Genomic DNA, 11,075 nt, shown 5'->3' with positions numbered 1-11,075 from the left:
TTGGGTCTTTTGGTCGAAAGATTATTTAATTTTTGTTGCATATAGTTGTATTCATGAAGTTGTTAGCTGACATCAGAAGGAGTCCTTCAACAGTTGATGACGGGGTGAGGTGGGGATCCCAGGAGAGCCTATGAAGTACCTTAGAGGATTTGGTGCGCTGTTTAAAAGTGTTTATTCGTTTGAAAGCGGGTATATGTGATTGGATTAGACGGTAGTGGATATGAGTAGTTACTTAGAGGATCCAAAACAATTCTTGAGGAAAGTAAAAATAGGTGTGGAAGGTAGTATTGGGCTCGTACTACTGAAAGCATAGGATCCGTACTTGAATCGAGGAAAAATTTTGGTATTCTAAGGAGCTGATTGAGGGTAGATTGTATGGTTTGGCACCATGATTCATTGCAGTGTGTTTCCGTCCTTATCGGTTTATCGGTTATGGTTATTCAGGCTAAGGATGGGCCTGGTGATTGTTTGGGCCTTAGTGGCCATGTCAGTTTGGGTTTGAATGGTGCAGATCTAGGTGAGTTAGTTGATTTTGAGGTCTCGTGGGCCTTGCTCGAGTTGGTTCCAATTGAATCGCAGGATTCAAGAAGGAAGCGATTGTAATGATCGGCTTAAGGATTGTAGCCGGAGCCTGAGTGATTGGCAGATGGATTGGGATGTCACTATCTACGACGTGGGTTATGTTCTTCCAGGTTTCTATGTTCAGAGGAAAGAGAAAGCAGACATGTGATTTTCAGAGTTGGGATGTAGACACAACATGGGGCTAGATGGTTGCAATTTTTGGCGATAAGCATGGCAGTGTGGGAATACACAAGAGGATTCTTGTGGTAAGGTTGCCCTGAGATGAGATCAAGGGTCTACTTTCTTTGAATTTAGTTAGGTCAGATGCTAGTTGATTGTCTCAGGTGATCAGGGGAAGTGAATCGGGAACAACGACTTTTGTTGTGTCTGATGTATCCTGACTATGAGAATGACACCTCTTGTATCTATGAATGATTCTCACGATAAATTGATGGTTAGGGATTTGTAGGCGAGATGTGTGGTAGTCCATTTGTTTCTAGATAGAGAACCGGTGTTATGAATGGATTGTCATATTTATTGATTGTGCATCTACATGTGATTCTTGATGTTGAGGGCGATTATGCTTGGGAAGTTTCTGGGGTCTCCATCTAAGATTCAGGATCTCTTTGAGTTTGGTTGGTCCTTATTTGGAAGATCATCTTGCGTTATGTTATACATTCTAAGAGTCAAGGATGGTATGTATCTGGTTGAGCTGGTTTGAGATTTGGTTTGTTTGCAACGTCAGTTGGTGGTAGTTCAAACCCTAAGTAGGGGAGAACTGGGTATTCTGCTTGGGGGATCATCGATTTGTTCGAGTTTATGGTTTAAGAATAATGGGTCATAGGAATTTGCGGTTCGGGTATGCGAGACTTTGGTTCAAGATTTGGTCAAGACGGGGGTGCAGAGCAAGTTGCCATCAGATGTATGTGCTCAGGAATGCATGAGTTGTCTTCACGGTAGGAAACTCGTGATCCTCAAGTTTCAACCACAAAAATGGAGAAATAAGCTCTCAAAATGATTCCAAGGCTCAATTATAAGAGAGAGAGAGAGAGAGAGAGAGAGATATAGTTAGGGTTTCTGAAAAGTCTCTCTTGGGGTGATGTAGGTTGATGATGAACTAACTCTAGGGGTTAATGATGCTTAAATAGCCTCCAAAACCCTAAAAAAGTGTTCAACCCATGGATCGGGGCATGTCGCGGCTATTAAAAGACGCGTCGTGTCTCTCGCGATAAATTCTGATTCTCAATTTTCCAAATTTCAGCGAATAAGCAAAATAAAACCAAAATAAATTATGTACCGGGAATATGGATGTTACCATGTTACATTATACTATAGAAATAATTATATTTAAAATATGATATTAACAATCCAAAACAAAACCCGACAAATAGGTAATAAAAACGCAAACTAACAAAGAGGTGGAAATAGTTAGGAGGCACTATAAACACATCCCTATCCACTACCTACTAATGAATGGATTGTTACATATGTTTTTTAAAAACTGAGTATGTTTGAATATTGTGTAGGAATTTTTTTTTGGTGTTATGATGATCCCAACTATACAACTATATACATAGTTATTGAACATCATCTGCAATTGTTGGTGCGGGCATTCTATAGAGGCTAATTTTCACTATAAGTACATATACATTAATCACTATAAGTTTGTCATCATGTGCAAGAAAAAGTATTTCTGGAGAGTTATTAACTAGAACTATCAAAAAATACCCATCATTAGATATATTTTTAAATTGTTTGTTTGCTTTCTGTACGACTAAATCAAAAATAATATAAAAGGACAAGATTAGTATTGATTCAATAAAACGCGAGAGAAGTAAATATGTAATCTAAAGATGGCTTAATAACTTACGTGTGTATAGTCCAAAATATATGCCAAATCACAATTTTCGTCTACATCATTCGCTTCTTCTACATACATTGTTTATGAAAGTATCACCTTATGTTGTAGTGTATTGTTTATTCATTCTTGTCCTCAATGTCGGCTATTAATATAAAACCAATTGTTGCTCATGGGTACTTAGCGGGTTTATTCACGAGCAAATTTTGAACTGATTGGCCATTATGTATGTTCGTGATGAATAAATGTCACTCGCGAGACGATAACAAGTTAATTCTTGGGAAAGATATTATCGTTAATTCGTGAGCAAATTTTGAACTGATTGGACATTATATATATATATATATATATATATATATATATATATATATATATATATATATATATATATATTAGGTTACAACCCGTGGAAACCACGGGTAAAAGATTTATAAAAATTTATTAAACTAATAAAATATAAGTTTTATTTAGACAAAAACAACAAGTTATAATAAAATATGTTTAAATAAATTAATGATTGAATAATTACTAAAAAATGTATTGCATACTCACAAACCAAAAAATCAAACTCATATTTTAATGTTGTCTTTGCATTTGAACATTTGAAGAGTTAAATTATGAATAAGCTTAAAAAGGAATATCTATTTATAGTTAATATAATGTAACAACATTAGATGTATTCAAGTCAGAGCGAATTATTAATTGGCATGCCTAACTTATATCCGGAATGCCACCTTCATTTTGATCGGCATCACGTTCCAGAGATTACGATTTGTTAAATGTGACCAAAAAATATAAACTTCTGTGGTCATTTGCTTCTTTTTCTATTGGTATAAAATAGCAGTCTTTCCGAAACTGATGATGGTGGTGCCAGATCCATAATAACAAAATTAGCAATTCAAACAACGGGTAGATGAACAAAATTACATATCCAAACCCACTAATCAAATACCCTATTCACAAATTATCAAAATAAATTAACAATTCAAACAATCAAGACACCGAATCTCAAAACTCAAAACCCGTTGGTGATTTTAAGAACAAAAACAATCAAGAAGAAAACTTAACTGAAAAATAGTCAATTGCTACAATCATGAAACAACAAAATCAAGTATCTTTAGTTTGAGTTGCTGACCAATATTGTAAAATTAGATCGCACCTTTGAACCCTAATGGAATAGGAGAATTCACTGAGACGTGATGACATCTCTCTCATTTATGTGGAGTACGAATAGTTACAATTCACTTACACCATCCAAGGTGTTGCCTTTAAAGTTATCAAGGGTATATCAATAGACAATGATAACTGGCTGATAAAATAAGAAAAAACAAACATTTGGTGAAAGAAAAATTAGGTGTCCACATTTGACTTAGGCAGTCAAGTATATCTATCAATCAAGATGAGAAGATTAGATTGTCCAAATGTACCATATAACTTGAGTTGGTTTGTTTATAATAACATTGGATTAGATCTTTTCAAGTGTACCTTCACGATTTAGAGACTCGTTTTTGTAGCAAAACATCACCAATTCACCATATTACCTTTTTGTATCCACAGGGTTTGAAAAAGCATGTCCTTCAAAGTTCAAGGCTTGGGTTATGATCCATGTTTAGTCTAAATACCTGGAAATTTCAACAAAATATAATTATCAGAACATGGTCCTATCTAATAGGGTCCAACATTTAAGAGCCATATCTAATAGAACCTCTTTGTTCTTGATCAGGTAACAGAACTCTAATCCACTACCCGGAAGTTGAATGAGGTTAATTCAGAACAAAGTCTTCATGACTGTTGCCAAAGTTGCCATTTCTTTCAAATTAATGTCCATTTCATGGTGACATCCATTAACATATTTAATGTCTTTCAACCCTTTGTTGGAATCAACACATCACCTGAATGAGATTGATTGTAATTAAATTAAAACTACATATATGTACATTAGAATAATTTAAACCATACCATAAATTAAGAGGATATTTTTCTCTTATGCATTCCATTAAGCAAGTGGTAGGCAAAAGAAGATTTTCAAGATAACGTAACATATCTCTAACTACAAATTGAGCAAGCATGACTACAAATCGAGCAGTAATTAGAAGGGAAAAACTTGGTTTCTCTATTGGAAACCTTTCATTGTTTACATAAAAATTGAAATCATGAAAAAACCATGAATATATAAAATCCAAAAAAGAAATTCATACACAACGTACATACACATTAATAAAAAAACTAATTTCATCAATGGTTTGTACAATTCATCTGTAAATTGGAAGGAGAAAGATGCATATACTAACCTCAATTTTGAATTTTGAAATCGAAAATAAAAAGAATCACGAGTCGTCGAGTACACATGGAGTATTTAGAGGCATGTATGTAGCAATCCCTTTCAAAACTGGAGACGACGACTTGCTAATTTCTCGTGAATTCATGGAATTGATTGGGTTATTGCCTAAATAAATCCGATGGAATTAAGGAAGCAGAAGACGTGCTGATTTGTGAAATTAATCGCTAAAAGTAGAAGAAGGGTAGTTTACTATTTTATTATAGTGGTTGATTTCTTATAGAACGTGATTATAGAAGGTGATATCAATGAGGAGCAAAAAACGTATTTAACATTGAATGAAATAAGGTTTTCTGAAGGGACACGTGGCATTTTAGTTTGTTTTATTAGATATATATATATATATATATATATATATATATATATATATATATATACAGAGAGAGAGAGAGAGCTAGGTTCAGGTATTTAAAGCAATTATTGTGTTATTGTATGCATAAATGTGGGCCAATCAAAATTTAAAAAATAAATAAATAAATAAGGGTAAATAGGTAATTTGATAATTAGTTTCCACAAATAATATCCTATAATTATGGTAATTTGATATTAATCACGTATATTTATAGATGATAATTTTAGGGTTTCGGTTTTCCAATTGACTTCTCCCAAGAGCCAAGATCAAAATCCCGATTTCTCGACATCAACACATCACTCATCAGCTTCGTGACATTGATCGTCCTTCGATACTCGATTGCCTGTCCGTCTTCACCGAATCACAATCTCTGGTCGTCTTCACCATCTCCGGTCGTCTTCCTCGTCTTCGTCTGCCGAGTGCCGACAGCCGACTGCCGAGTTGTGGTATCATCTTCCTTCTTCTTCTTCTTCTTCTTCTTCTTCTTCATTACATTAGGATTTTAAATCCCTAAATTTATATATATATATATATATATATATATATATATATATATATATATATATATATATATATATATATATATATATATATATATTTTATAAGTTGGTGATCTATTTTGTCCCGATAATTTCTCTGTTTTCCCTGTATGTGGTTATAACAAAATGATGACTCCACTCTAAAACAGTAGGATTGTCACAACCAGGAAATTCTATGCTTTTGTAAACATTAACAAGGACAAAATTGTAAACAAAATCTGGAAGCATGCATGATGTTTATTCAATGACAACAAATTACATCAAAAACTCTATACAAACACTTCAAATGGTCAACGAAAGATTGGAAACCCTGAAAATCCCGGTTTAAGTCCATTATGGACTAGGATTTCCTTATTGGGCCTAATGGACCAATAAGTTTCCAATTTGACTATTTTGGGCTTAGAACCCTTAAATGGGCTCTAATTGGACCCACTTTCATGAAACTTAACATTTTGGGCCATAATGGATCCAAAATGAATTGGTTTACCTTAATGGGCCTTATCGGGCCATAACTAATTCAATTAGCTTTAATGGACCATAAACCCATTCTTTTATACAATTGGGCCGTGAACACCCCTAAAAGCCCAATGGGCCGAAAATACCAAGTTGGGCCTTATAACTTCGAACTAAGACAATTAATGGCCCAACACTATGCAACTCTTTCCTTCTAGCCCAAGTTCTCTGTAACACCCATAAAAATTGAGCCAAATTAAAACATTTTAATTCATTAAAAAACCATTAAGTTCATACATCTCGTTTTCAAAATAGTTTAAACATCAGAGTATCCCCTAGAACCATATCACATAAAACATAAAACATGAGGAGCGGTACGATCACGCCTTCGCCTTGCCACGATCTCCTGAAGTACCTGAAACAATACACTGAAACTGTAAGCCCGAAAGCTTAGTGAGTTACCCCCAAAATACCAACCACACATAAACATACTCATAACATATCACAAATAGAGCAGCCATGCGCATCGGGTCTACTATGTGACTGGTCCGCCCGCACCGGGCCTTCAGTCCACCTGGTCCACCCTCCGAGTCTAGACATGTACATCGAGTCTACAGTGTGATTGGTCCGCCCGCACCGGGCCTTCAATCCACCTGGTCCACTCTCTGAGTCTACAGTATGACTGGTCCGCCCACACCGGGCCTTCAGTCGGCCTGGTCCACTCTCCGAGCCTCGGCACGTCTGGTCCGCCCTCTTGGGGCCTTCAGCCTATCCGGACCGCTCGCTAGGCCTTCGGAATATCCGGTCCGCCCTGGGTATGTTGGCCTACAGCACAAAGCAGGACCCGCCTCAACCCAACCCCCGTCAACAACCATGTGCACATAAACAATCAATCACATAACAATTCCTTATCCAGACAGACAGTCTAACAGATCACATAGCATATCAACATCCTAACCAGGATTCCGACCTAACCGGTCACTAGCATAGGATTACCCTATATACCGGGTACCGACCTTAACCAGGTCAGTAACATAACACCATCCAAAATACCAGGATGCAGATCTAGCAAAGCAATAACATAACAACAATACCCGGATTTCCATCCGATAAAGGGTCGGCCTTGGTGCTGTAGACCCTGTCGATATAGTGAGGATAACTCACCTGCAATTGCCGACTGAAGAGATAAGACCAAGCTGCTTCGACCACCGACACGAACTTCACCACATAACACTACCAAAGAATCAATTCCATAAATACCAAAATTACCAAAATACCCTTGGAAGTCAAACTGGTCAACTCTTGGTTAAAGTCAAAGTCCTCAGTGAAAGTCAACCTTCCTGGTTGATTCTACTCGCCGAGTCGACCCGTCGACTCGTCGAGTTCCTATACTCAGAAACTCATATAACACGACTCAACTCGCCGAGTCGCCCCAAGACTCGTCGAGTCCAACGATCTCCGAGTCCCATCCTGCTCAACTCACAGAGTCGTCCCTCGACTCACCGATTCGAGGCTTAACCAGAAGAGGTTAGGGTTCCGCGACCAGACTCGTCGAGTCCAATAACAGACTCGCCGAGTCCCAGGCAATCTTCAACAGACTCGCCGAGTTGTTCTTCCAACTCGTCGAGTCCAAGGCAATCTTCATACAACTCGTCGAGTACACCCATCTGACTCGCCGAGTCTCCCCAGATCTCAATCCATTCAGAGGCTTTTCAAGCCATGCAGGGGCTCCAATCCATATATCCACTCTTCTACAGCCTAACCCTCACATAAAGTTGCAAACTTTATGTGAAACCAAGGAGATATAGGCCCAAAACACTCTAGGGCTAGGGTTCATGACAAAGGGGCTTCACCAATAACTCTTAGACAGGAGCTTTATGGCATTAAGGACCATCACAAGCTTAGATCTGGAGTAGCAACCTCAGATCTAAGCTCCAAACCCGAAATAGATCTCAAACAAGCTAAGGAACTCCAAATCAACCACCAAGGATGAACCCAAAAAGGAAATAGCTTAAGATAATGGCTCCTTACCTCTGAGATGTGCCCAAACTGATGTAGATCCCAGATCTACGCAAGCCCATTGATGCTAGCCTCCAATTTCTCAAGCTCCTTCCACCAAATTCCTCTTCCAAGCTCCAATCTCCTCAACAATGAAGTCTCACATGAAATTAGGGTTTTCCGGAACTCTCTGGGGGATTAGGAGGCTGGGAGGAGGACATAATGTCCATTAAATAGGGTGCAACCCTCGAGATTAGGGTTTTCTCTCTTTAGCACCAACTCGTCGAGTCCAAGCCGCCGACTCGGCGGGTAAGCGAACCTACTCGTCGAGTCCCCTTCCTAAATTTACACTTTGCACCCTTCAACTTCTTGCTTCCGAACTTGGGATGTTACAATTCTCCTCCACTTAAATTAGGCTTCGTCCTCGAAGCCTGCGGTATCACAAACTTCCAGATGACACTCCCACAATGCATCCACTGATCTCAAACCGACCCAGATTCCTTCAAACAAAGTTATCGAATCTCTAAAATCCATCTCTTCCCTCGCAGGGTCCTGATAACTGCTTCAAGCCGGCCACCGGCTTCTTTTCTCTGATGACAACACTCATCAACTAAGTGCCACCTAAAGACACTGCCTTACTTCCGTCTTACGCATTCATTCGCAACCTGCGAAAACTGGATACCACAACACCCACTGAGCTCCGCCAAGACACTAATCCATCTTTCTTCGCCCAAGATTGGTGATAACCCTGATAACTTGCAACCTGGAACGAATCCCCATGATGGAATACCCCAGATTGGAATTCCTCCATATACATAACTCAAGCCTACGACCATACTCGGAACTAAGGACCTTGTCCTTGCGTCACTCTCGAACCCTTCGGTTCGACACAACGGAGTGCAACCCACTCACACCTCCCTATCACGATCTCTAGGTCCTTGACCTCCGACTGTAATATCCTTATACAGTCCCCAACACCAGTCCAGACTACTCCCGAGTCTGTTAACCTGCTGTCTCACCTTCCTCTATCCCAATCTCCAATCTGGAACCACCTTCCTCCTCCTCTTCCAAGGAGACTGAAAACATGCATGCGCATCATCCAACATTGCCACAACCTCAACAGGCATCCAACCCGTATGTGCTTCCATATACCTGGTACAACCCCAGTGCTTACTACCAAGCACTTTCGATCATCCATTTACTCCATTGCCTTTCTTTCAGAGGACCCAAACTCCTTCCGGAGCTACATACCTTCCCTTTCCAGGAAGTCTACTCAACAAGCCTTACCGCACCTATAAGTGCCACAGAGCTAAACTCCACTCTACACTATCCATGTAGAGCAACCGCTATTCTCGAACTCCCATATACTCCGAATCCGATCACATAACTAACAAGGCCCACGCACGGCCTCCAACCAACTTCATCATCATGATCAATACTTGGGGCCAGACCATATCGATTACTATTGCATGGCGACATATTCACTCATTCTCCTCCTACCGATCCACTAACACATACAGAGTCTTCAGCATGACTGGACCGCCTTTCCAGGCCTTCAGCCTATCTGGACCACTCTCAGAACCTTCAGCATGTCTGGATCGCCCTTCTGGGCCCTCAGCCTGTCTGGACCGTTCCCCGAGCCTTCGGTCTGACTGGTACGCCTTCCGGCCTTCAGTCTATCCGGACCGCTCAAAACTGTTGTACACCCTCCTAAACCATTCTTCCTTGGAATCTCTCCCATGCAGTCTGTTCTTGCCCTCTTGGGGTTCCGAACTCCAGTTCCGTTCCCGGAATCTTTTCCATGGCCTAAACCCAGGTCTCACATCGACCATCTACCTCACCTGAAACCATGGTCTGTTCCCTGCCCCACTTGTCTATCACTTGCTCCAATCATGCCACACTCTCGGCTAACAACACTGATAAATCTAAGAAGCTAACCAACCCTGGATACTTGCTGTTTTACCGGAGAATTTTCCAATTCTCCCCACTTAGTGTACCGACTACTAACCACCGATGCCCAAAACCGGCATAGCTCAATCGCCCTTACTCCATATATTCCCTCTTAACCATGAACTGACTCCCTCGGGAGTGAGTAACCTTCTCCGAATAACCCTTCAACCATCGCACACCCGAGCTCCAGGGAAGTTCGAATCTCAACTGAACACTTCTCGCATTGCAGTTGCTATTCCTAGCAACGAGATCATATACCTTATCTTTCGACCAAGAGTCCTCCTGAACGCTAACTACAACTCCTAACTACTAAGATCCTCAATCATACTACGAAACATGCGGAACAATGCAGACAGATTTACAATACCATACAAATAACAAGATAACAAGATGGAAACATACCCGCAGCTGCATCTGGCTCTGCCCTGACCTCCTCTGTTGTAAGCTGGAATGCGCGTCCCTGAGCCCTCGGAGGCTCCTTTCCTCCCTGACCTCCACCTGAAACCCACAAAGTGGCCGGTGTTGGAGCCTGCACTGGTCTTGCAACAAGCTGTGGACAGTTGACCCTCAAGTGTCCAATCTGATGACAGTGATAACAAATCCTCATATCCTGTACCGGGGCTGACTGACGGCAATCCCTCGCATAATGCCTCTCTCTCCCGCACTTGCGGCACGCACCACCGGACCTACAAACTCCGGTATGACCCTTCCTACACTTCTCACAAGTGTGGCTGCTCTGACCCCCAATCCTGGAGTCAACGGTTTTGAAGCGTTTCGGCGCCGGCTGCGACTGCACCGGGGCCTGCCTCTGCTCTCGTAACTGCAACTCAATCTCCAACTCACGCCGCCTGGTGGCCTCCTACAACTCTAACAAGGTATCACAGCTCTGTGTGGACACGAACTGCCTGATGTCCCTCTTGAGCATACTCAGATATCGTGACATCTGAGCCTGCTCCGAAGCAAACTCCGGGCAAAACATCGCCCTCTCAGTGAACATCCTGGTGATCTCCGTCACCGACTCTGAAT

This window comes from Lactuca virosa, chromosome 1 (assembly GCF_052849685.1).
Source record: "Lactuca virosa cultivar CGN04683 chromosome 1, Lactuca_virosa_CGN04683_v6, whole genome shotgun sequence".
NCBI lineage: Eukaryota > Viridiplantae > Streptophyta > Magnoliopsida > Asterales > Asteraceae > Lactuca > Lactuca virosa.
This window is presented reverse-complemented; position numbering follows the sequence as displayed.